The following is a 9,955-nucleotide window of genomic DNA, read 5'->3' as shown; positions in this document are numbered from 1 at the left end:
GATTTTCGATGTTTTTATTTTGGTATATTATTGAACCACTTATTTTCGAAAATCCACCTTGATATCATAAAATAAATTTTAATTTTTTCGAGATCCATAATTATTTTAATATGAATGTTATGTGTTCTTCATAATTTTCGTGAGTATTCCCTTATTTGGAATGGAATTAATTTTGATTCTATGTTCATTATCATTATTTATTGTTCGTATGAATTTTCGAAAATTAGGAATAAAGAATTTTCGGAAATTAATTATTTCCTTAATTAGGAAATTTCGAAAATAATATTTTTCCTTAATTGAAATTTTCGAAATACAATTGATTCCCTTAATTAGGAATGAATTTGATTTGATTGTGTTTTCCTAAAAAATAAAAAAAAAATAAAAAAATTGATATCTTAGTCTCCAAGTTTTTCCTTATTTAGGATAGTATATTCTTGCCTTATTAATTTTCGGGTATTATTATTATTATTATTACTATTTTCGAAAATAGCAGTCGTGTCAAACTTGAAAACATATCAATCTAATTAAAATTTTGAAGACCAAATCTAAAATCAAATCCCTGATATTTCGCTACTCACCTTATCGGGTTTACGAGTAACATATTTACACGTTTCCTTTTATTTATCGAATTAAATATGGTAAATCTCATGATACCGTAATTATGTTTAAAATAAATATACTTATTTTGTTAAACTCTTAAAAAAAATATTAAGTTTGACAAAATTAAAATTAAAATTTTTGCTTAAACTTAATAACAGGAGTCTCCCTTCTGTCCAACGATGATGGGTTATGTATTGTTATTTGAGTCTAATTAAACACTTTCACTTACTTGTGAGTACACTTAATTATTAAATATTCACATGACATTTGTCTAAAAACACAATTATTTCTATTATGTCCAACGATGTTTGATGCACTTGTGTTTTGCAAACTTAATATGTGCATAAGCTTAAATGTTCACTTCTGTCCAAAGATGATGTGTCACATTCTTATTCCACATACCTTACTTATAATTTGCCTATGATCTACATCGACTACTAATTTGCCTCTGATCACTCCTCTTGTACCCACTCCGCGCGTCACTGCACCACCTACTCCACGCTCAGAACCTGATGCTACTCTGAATCCATCCGAGAATGAAGGCACCTTGAACGATAAACATAAGTACAATGCAGAACCCGCTAATCAGCTCAAGAGGTCATCTAGAACTAAAACTGCTACTAATTTTGATCATTATGTAACCTACCTGACTGAAGCAGAAATGGATGCCGGAAGGTATACTGATCCTACCTCTTACAATGAAGCCATTACTAGTGATCAGTCTTCTGAATGGAATAATGTCATGCTCGATGAGCTTGACTCCATGAAGAAAAACAATGTTTGGGATCTAGTAGAATTACCCGACGGAGTAAAACCCGTAGGATCTAAATGGGTGTTCAAAACCAAGCTAGATCAGAATGGAAACATTGAACGCTTCAAAACAAGATTGGTTGCAAAAGGGTTCACTCAGAAAGAGGGAATTGATTATGAAGAGACCTTTTCACCTGTCTCTCGAAAAGATTCCTTAAGGATCGTAATGGCCCTCGTAGCTCACTTTGATCTAGAGCTACATTAGATGGACGTCAAGACCGCTTTCCTTAACGGCGACTTGTATGAAGACGTGTACATGCAATAACCAGAAGGTTTTAAACTTGATGGTCAAGAACACTTAGTCTGCAAGCTGAAGAAATCCATTTACGGGCTGAAGCAAGCCTCACGGCAGTGGTACATAAAGTTTGATGAAGTCATGAAGAAACAAGGTTTCCTTAAGAATCAAGTGGATCAATGCACCTACCTCGAGATGAGTGGGAGCAACTTTACTATACTTGTCCTTTACGTAGATGACATTCTATTGACAAGTAATAGTATAAACATGTTGCATGAGTCAAAGCGCATACTTTCGCATAATTTTGACATGAAGGATCTCGGAGAGGTCGCTTATGTTATTGGCATCGAAATATACCGAGATAGAGCTAAGGGGATTTTGGGATTATCCCAAAGGGCCTACCTTGACCGTGTCCTCACTCGTTATAACATGCAGCATTGCTCTCCTTCTGTGGCTCCAGTAATTAAGGGAGATGTTTTTGGTTCTTTTCAATGTCCGAAAACAGAGGCTGAAAAGAGCAAATGGCGATGATACCTTATGCATCTGTAGTTGGAAGCATTATGTATGCTCAAGTCTGTACTCGTCCGGATATCGCGTACATTGCTGGAATGCTAGGCCGGTATCAATCTAATCCTGGTCTAGATCACTAGAAAGCAGCTAAGAAAGTACTTCGATATCTACAAGGCACAAAAGACTATAAGTTGACCTATAGGAGAAGTGACAGTTTAGAAGTGGTGGGTTATTCTGACTCTGATTTTGCAAAATGCAAAGATGACAAGAAATCCACTTCTGGGTATATCTTTATGTTAGCAGGCGGGCCTATCTCATGGAAGAGTCATAAGCAGCAATTAACAACAACCTCAACAATGATGGCAGAATATGTTGCAGTGTACAATGCAACTTGTCATGGAATGTTGTTGCGAAATCTTATCGCTGGACTCAAAGTCATTAACTCCATTTCCAGGCCATTGAAGCTTTATTGTGATAACTCAGTTGCCGTTAGTTTTTCGAACAATAACAGTTCGAGTGGCGCTGGATTATATCTTGATACAAAGTACTTGTTCGTACATGAGCGAGTTGAGGAAAATAAGCTTTGTGTTGAGTATATTAGTACTAAAAATATGCTTGCGGATCCGATGACTAAAGGTCTCCCACCTAAAGTATTCGAAGAACATGTTTCGAAGATGGGATTATCTAAAGACCTTATTTAGCATATTTGTACTTACTTATGTTTAATAAAATTTCCTCATTTACCTTGATTTGTGTGTCCTTAAATATGTTTATGCATGCCTAAATATACATAGACACTAACTGTACAAATCAAAGTCTAAAGGGCTTACTTATCAATTGATCCTAAAATTTACTTAAGTTTTAAATTTGTATTGTAGTATGATTAATGGGGGTCTTGAGTTGAATATTGATTCAAAGACTGTATTTCTCCGCTACAATTACAGTTTAGGACTAAAATGAGTATTAAAATCTGGCCAAACTTATCTAATGCTCATAATAAATAATCCTTTGGCCAAGTGGGAGAATGTAAGAATATTATGTGGCACCTCACGATTATTTATCTTATTAATTGATCAATTACCATAATTATCCTATTATATTATTGGTAATTACTTGATGGACGTAATTACTATTACCATAAATAATTAGGGTTTCCCCTTGGGTGTATTATAAATAGAGATTACCAGACAACTAAAGAGACACTCTCATATTCTAACATCACACGGTCGAAACTCATTCCCTAAAGGGATTTTCGATCCTCTCATCTCTTTGTCTCTCTGCTCACATAATTCCATTCTAAGCGATACACCCTAAAGGGGAACCCGATCAAGATCATGTCTTCGTCGCTCAGCCATGCGATCACGGGTTTACCAGGTATTATCTAATCATTATTCTCGTTTCATTATATGATTCAAGAATCCTAATCCAACAGTGTATTCTCGGTCAAGTCAGCCTACCACATTCTAACGCATCAAACAACCAATGGTTCATTGGATAGCGCTTATGGTATTCTATGGCAAGCGAAAGCTATGCCCAAAGCGCTTATCACAGCTTGGAGAGTCCTCTTTGACAGACTTCCAATCGTCGTTTTGTGCCATGTGCAATCTGTCACAAGAATCATCTCAACATCTTTTCGTAGAATGGGTGGTCGCACAACGAGTATGGTCTGGTTGCTACCGATGGGTTGGCATCTTGGGAGTTCAAAACAAGGAAATCAGGAATCTCCTGAAAAACTTCTACCTGATTCATCTATCCAGTAAGCAAAATCAGGTGTGGAGAGGAATATGGGTGATGATCGTTAGATGCATCTGGAAGTAGCGAAACCAAGTTGTTTTCAAGGGAGGGGTCCCTGATGCTGATGAAATACTTCAAAATGCTCAGTTGTTGTCTTGGCTGTGATTAAAACACAAGGTGACTGGTTTCTTATATGTTTTTTCAGACTGGATATTGAATCCCAATCAGTGTCTTCTCGCAGTTCCTTGACAGTGTAAATTTATATAACTTGAGATGGTGGTGGTATGCTAGTGGAAGCTCTTACATTCTTTATGGCGGAAATAGTACATGTATAATTGGCACAGGAGTACCTTGCTCTGCATAATTGCTTAAGATAAGCATACCAGAGGCAAATGTAGGATGGCAGATACAAACGGTGATGAGGTGGAGGCATAAGGTATGAGATGCAACCTTGGGGAGTGTATATCAATGCAGCTAAGAAGCTTAGTTACTGAAATCCGAGTTAGAACAGAACCAAGGTATATAAACAATCTATGTGGCTATTCTGGTTTAGTTGCAGAGGTGTTTTTGGTCTATGCAGGATCTTGGTTAGCTCGTGTGCAGATCTGGCAGGTTGTGAACCTAATCACTTGCATTAAGTACTTTTGAGGATTCTGGCGCATAACCTTTCGTTTTAAGTGCTACATAATTGAGACGGCTAGGTGTGCTAGATGGTCTGGTGGGGAGCTGGTTTGATATGGGACTGGTGAGGAAGGTGGACTTTGTTCAAATTTAGGCAACAGAGGATTTTGCTGTTGTAGAAAAGACCAATATGTTTCTTTGGGGGATTTATTGCACATAAGACATGTAGCTCAGCTTAGCCTCATTCTGTTACGAAGAATCCAAAAGCTTGAGCTGGTGAGGAGCAGCATCGGCACTTACTCGCTTGGTCTTTTGGGGCTGTCATGGAAGCAGTGGAAAATGACTTGATTATATAAATACATCTACGGTCACATCACTCTGGCAAGAAAGTGCAACTTAGTTTCTTGAAATTGGTGGACCCTATTGGTGGATAACACAATGTTAAGTCTGCAATAGGGAGGTTGGAACCTATGTGCAGGCCTTATTTTCTTTGCGTTATCAATGTCAACATTATAGGGGATTAAGAATGTGGCTCAATAAAGGGAAGCAGGTTGCAGCTAAGCTTACTGGCTTCCTGATGTGATGGTCAAGGGGCCGTCTAAAAGAGCAACTAGCTATGGAGCAAGAAGAAAGACTCTACACATCAGCTAACAGAAACAACATATTTTAGCTAACTTTGATCTGTAGTTTTTGTAGGTACAACATTATCCAAATGCAAGGAAGTAGGGTGCTAACTGATGATCAGGATCTGCTAATACTGGAGATGGCTCTATGCGTTAATCTTGTGTGCTGAGGAAGATGCAAAGGACTAGTGGGTGGGTATTATCATTACAGTGAGCATGAAAGGAGATGATATGTTGGAACGGATGATGCAGAAGTTTACATTCAATCATACGGCTAGTGTTTATGATGCTGGTCACAAGTGTAAAAGGGGTTGAAATCCTGGAATCAATCTCATTAAGATGGTGCGACATTCAACCATAAGCTGAGGAAGGTCCATTCCTGAATCAAATTTGGTGCAGTGCTGAAGATTCTGTGAAGGTTTTTCTGGGATTGGAGCAGCTGGATGGAGGAAGGGGAAGACTAAAGATAGGCAGAAAAGGCCCTGAATTGCAGTAGGTCTCATTTATGTTCTGGTTTTGGAGATTGTAGCTGATGGTTGGTAAGGGTTCTGGATTGTGGTTGCTATATAGGATGGTTTGTGGGCTGGCTTTCTAGCCTTTTGTAGTTTGTTTTTGTACTGTGTAGATGGTGTAATATGCTGTCTGATAGTCACGGCAGGAGTCTTGGTTTATGCTGATCTAATTCTGGTATGGTGGGTTAGGGGGATGGAATAACGCCATCATGCTATGAGTCAGGTTGTTTTGATTTTGATTTTTGTGCTGGTCCACTAGTTGACATGCTGTAGCTGGCTTAAGATTTGTGTGTTGGTCATGATAGCTATAGCAGGAGTCCAATAACATAAAGATGAAGAAATGGTGAGGATGGACTGATGGTACAAGCGTAAATTTAACAACCATGTACTGATGCTGAGACCATAGGTACCAATATGTTAATGGGGGTTGTTCCACTTTTCGCTATCTGTATGTAGGTACTGGGAAGAATCTCATGGGACATATTGTATGTGCTTTTCTGACGTGGAGGAATTGGGTAATGATCTTAGAGAGGTAGTCTTCCATCCTTAAGGTCCTGTTTGGATTGGGGGTGGGGATTTGTGAGGAGGGGAGAGAGCGGATTAGAGAGGATTAAAGAGAATGTGTGAAGATGTGTGAGCTTGAGTTAGAAGATAATTTAAATTTATAAAAAAAATATAAAATGTAAATTTACAAATTTATCCTGTCAATAAAAAATATTTTAATAATGAGTTAAGATATATTTTTTTAAGTTGAGTTAATTATTTTTCCAATATATAATATTTATAATTACTCTTATTTTGTAAAAAATAATAATTTTGTGTTAAATTTAAATAAATTTATAAATATTAAAAGTATAAATATATTTATAAAAATTAAAAACAATAAATACATAAAAAAAAATAAACAACAGAGTACAAATATAACAAAACAAATGTAAATACAATTATTAAGATTAAAAAAGTAAACATATAAAAAAAATTAAACAATATCTTCTAAATGAAAAAGATATAAAAACAATAAAAACATAATAGTAACCACATTTAATAAACAAAATTCTAAATAGAAAAAAAATATTAAAAATTTATGTGAAGGATGAAGGCACTGGAGTGGAGAAGAGAAGAGAAGAAGAATAAGAACAAATTGGAGAACAAGAAAAAAAAACCTAGAGAAAAAAAAAGTTTGTGATGAATAGAACCAACCAAAGAACCACTGCTCAAAGATGCAATCTGAAAAAAAAAACAGAATCAATTCCAATACTTTTCTCACATAAGGAAGAATTGATTCTCCTTCTACCTTTAAAAGGCATAGAATCTATTCTCGTTTTACCTTTAAAAGTCACAAAATCGATTCTCCTCCTACCATTAAAAGTCACAAAATCAATTATCTCTACCATTAAATGTCACAAAATCGATTCTCTCTTACCTTTAAAAGCCACAGAATCGATTTTGCACTATTTGGAAAAATCAAAAATCGATTCTGCGCCATTTGGAGAAATCGAAAAATCGATTATGCACCATTTCGAAAAATCGAAAATCGATTTTGCACCAATTTACATGGATAGGAAAATCGATTTTGCACCATTTGGAAAAATCGAAAATCGATTCTGCACTAATTTACAAAAAGACGAAAATCGATTCTGCACTTCCAAAATTCGGAAAGAATAAGGAAACTGTTGCACCAGGCACTGTAATAAAGAAACTGAAAACTCATTGATGCCCACATTGTTTAATATTAGAATTGAAGGTAGGATAGCAACGTAAATGTCTATTTGTGCCTCTACAATCAGCGCAAATCTTCTCAATTTTGCGAGAAGTGAAAAAACTATTAAACTCGCTCGCTCGTCCGCACCCACGCCCTCACATACCCTAATCCAAACAAAAGTCATTCCCGCTCGCCCCTTCCTCCTCCGTTGTCACACCTAGAAGCAACGGAGTGAGTGAGGAGGGGAGGGAGTGAATTTGTGAGGATTGGTGAGGATGTGTGAGGATATGTGAGGTTGTTTGGATTGAGGGATGATAGAGTGGATTTGTTAGGATAGTTTATTGTAAGTTTACAAAATTATCCTTCTTATTAAAAAATATTTAAATAATAAATTATGGTTTTTTTTAGGTTTGAATTAATTAAATATTTTAATATATAATATACATAATTATTTATATTTTTAATAAAAAATTTAAAAATATAATATAAAATATTTTGGTGTTAAATTGAAATAAATTTAATAAATACATTAAAATTTATGAAAATAATATTCATTTGTTACTTTATATAACTATATATATTGTTGATATTATAATTTTATTTTATTATTTTATTATTTATAATTATATGTTGTTATTAATAGTATAATTAAATATTTTTGAAATTATAAATAATAAATAAATTTATGTAATATTTAATTTTATATATTAAAATAAAATGCATGCACAAGAGTATTTTAGTAAAATGCAATAATCCTACTAAATCTCCACAAATCTCTTCATTTTGTGAAGAATGAAAAAAATCCTCCACCCTCTCCCCCATCCTCTCCCCCACTCTCAAAATCATGGAAACAAACACAAAAAACACCAGAATTGAAAAATAAATCAAAAAATATTTCATCTCTTATATAATAAATAAAATTATTTTTTAATATTAAAATCCATGTAATAATAAAAATAAAAAATACTACAACAACAGAAGTATAATGTAATTAGCAATAGAAAAAAATTTCATAACAAATTATTATCAAATAAATTATAACTTATAAACATTAATATAAATACAACAACAAATTAAATAAAAACAGAACATCAAGTAACTTTTTAAAATATTAAACATATATTATAAAATTTGAAAATAAATCACATCTTATATAAATATAAAAAATACTATTTTTTATTATTAAAAATCTTACAGTATTGGAAAATAAAAAATAGTACCAACAGTATAATAAAATAAATGAGGGTAAATTTGAAAATAACACATGCTGACTTGACTTTCCCTCTACATCTCTTCATTTTGTAGGGAAATGATATTTACTGTTGATATGTATATCTTTTCATTCTCTTTCCCACAAAACCCTAGATCCAAATGAGAGATATCCTTTCACTTCTTTGCCTGTGAACCGTACATTCACATAAGCAAATAGTGTAAGAATATTATGTGACACCTCACAATTATTTATCTTATTAATTGATCAATTACCATAATTATCCTATTATATTATTGGTAATTACTTGATGGACGTAATTACTCTTACCATAAATAAATAATTAGGGTTTCCCCTTGGGTGTATTATAAATAGAGATTACCAGACAACTAAAGAGACACTCTCATATTTTAACATCACACGGCCGAAACTCATTCCCTAAAGGGATTTTTCGAGCCTCTCATCTCTTTGTCTCTCTACTCACATAATTCCATTCTAAGCGATACACCCTAAAGGGGAACCCGATCAAGATCATGTTTTCGTCCCTCAGCCATACGATCACGGGTCTACCAGGTATTATTTAATCATTATTCTCGTTTCATTATATGATTGAGGAATCCTAATCCAACATGTGGTATCATAGCGTTTATGTTGGCCAAATCATTTAAAGTTCTTCTTATTAGTCTTTTCAAAAGATGAGGCCCAAGCCCAACGCCCAAGCTCAAAGCCCAAGCCCAAGAAGGCCAAAGCCCAAAAAGCCCAAGTCCATCCCATGAGGGGCAAGACCAAGCATTAAATAAAAGAGCATCATTTGAATTACTCTTGTATAGTTGTAGGAGGTGTGGATATTAAATAAAGGAGTAAGAATATGTAAAATAACGTCACATTGTCCATGTGACTTAGGAGAGTAGGTGTAGGTGTAGTTTTTAGGAGGTGTCATAGTAGAAAAAGGTCACACCTCCCATGTGACTTGTTTTTTGTGGGAATTTCAAATGAGTTTCATTTGAATTTTCCCACCTATTTTCCAGCACCCTCACACTATAAATAGAGGTGTGGGCTCTTGTAAAATTCAGATTGAAAATTGGATATAGAGAAACTCTACTCAAATTGAGAGAGAATTGTGTGAGAACTTTGTCTTCTCCTCTACCTTGTCTTATCTTGAGTGCCTTGGTTCTCTCAAGTGGCGGCATTTGCTCACTTATCTTGGAGCCTTCACACTTCAAGTGGCGTGACCATCAACCAAGCTCTTCATTCTCATAAGTTCTTCTCTTCTTCATCTTTTCATTTCATTTCCATGCTCATACGAAATACTAAACATGTCTTAGCTTCATTCTATTCGGTGCTTTGCTTCCTTTTCACTTTATGTTCGGTTCATCTCTTTTCTAGCTTGATTTGTTC

Source organism: Phaseolus vulgaris, chromosome 8 (assembly GCF_051622355.1).
Source record: "Phaseolus vulgaris cultivar YP4 chromosome 8, ASM5162235v1, whole genome shotgun sequence".
Classification (NCBI taxonomy): Eukaryota; Viridiplantae; Streptophyta; class Magnoliopsida; order Fabales; family Fabaceae; genus Phaseolus; species Phaseolus vulgaris.
This window is presented reverse-complemented; position numbering follows the sequence as displayed.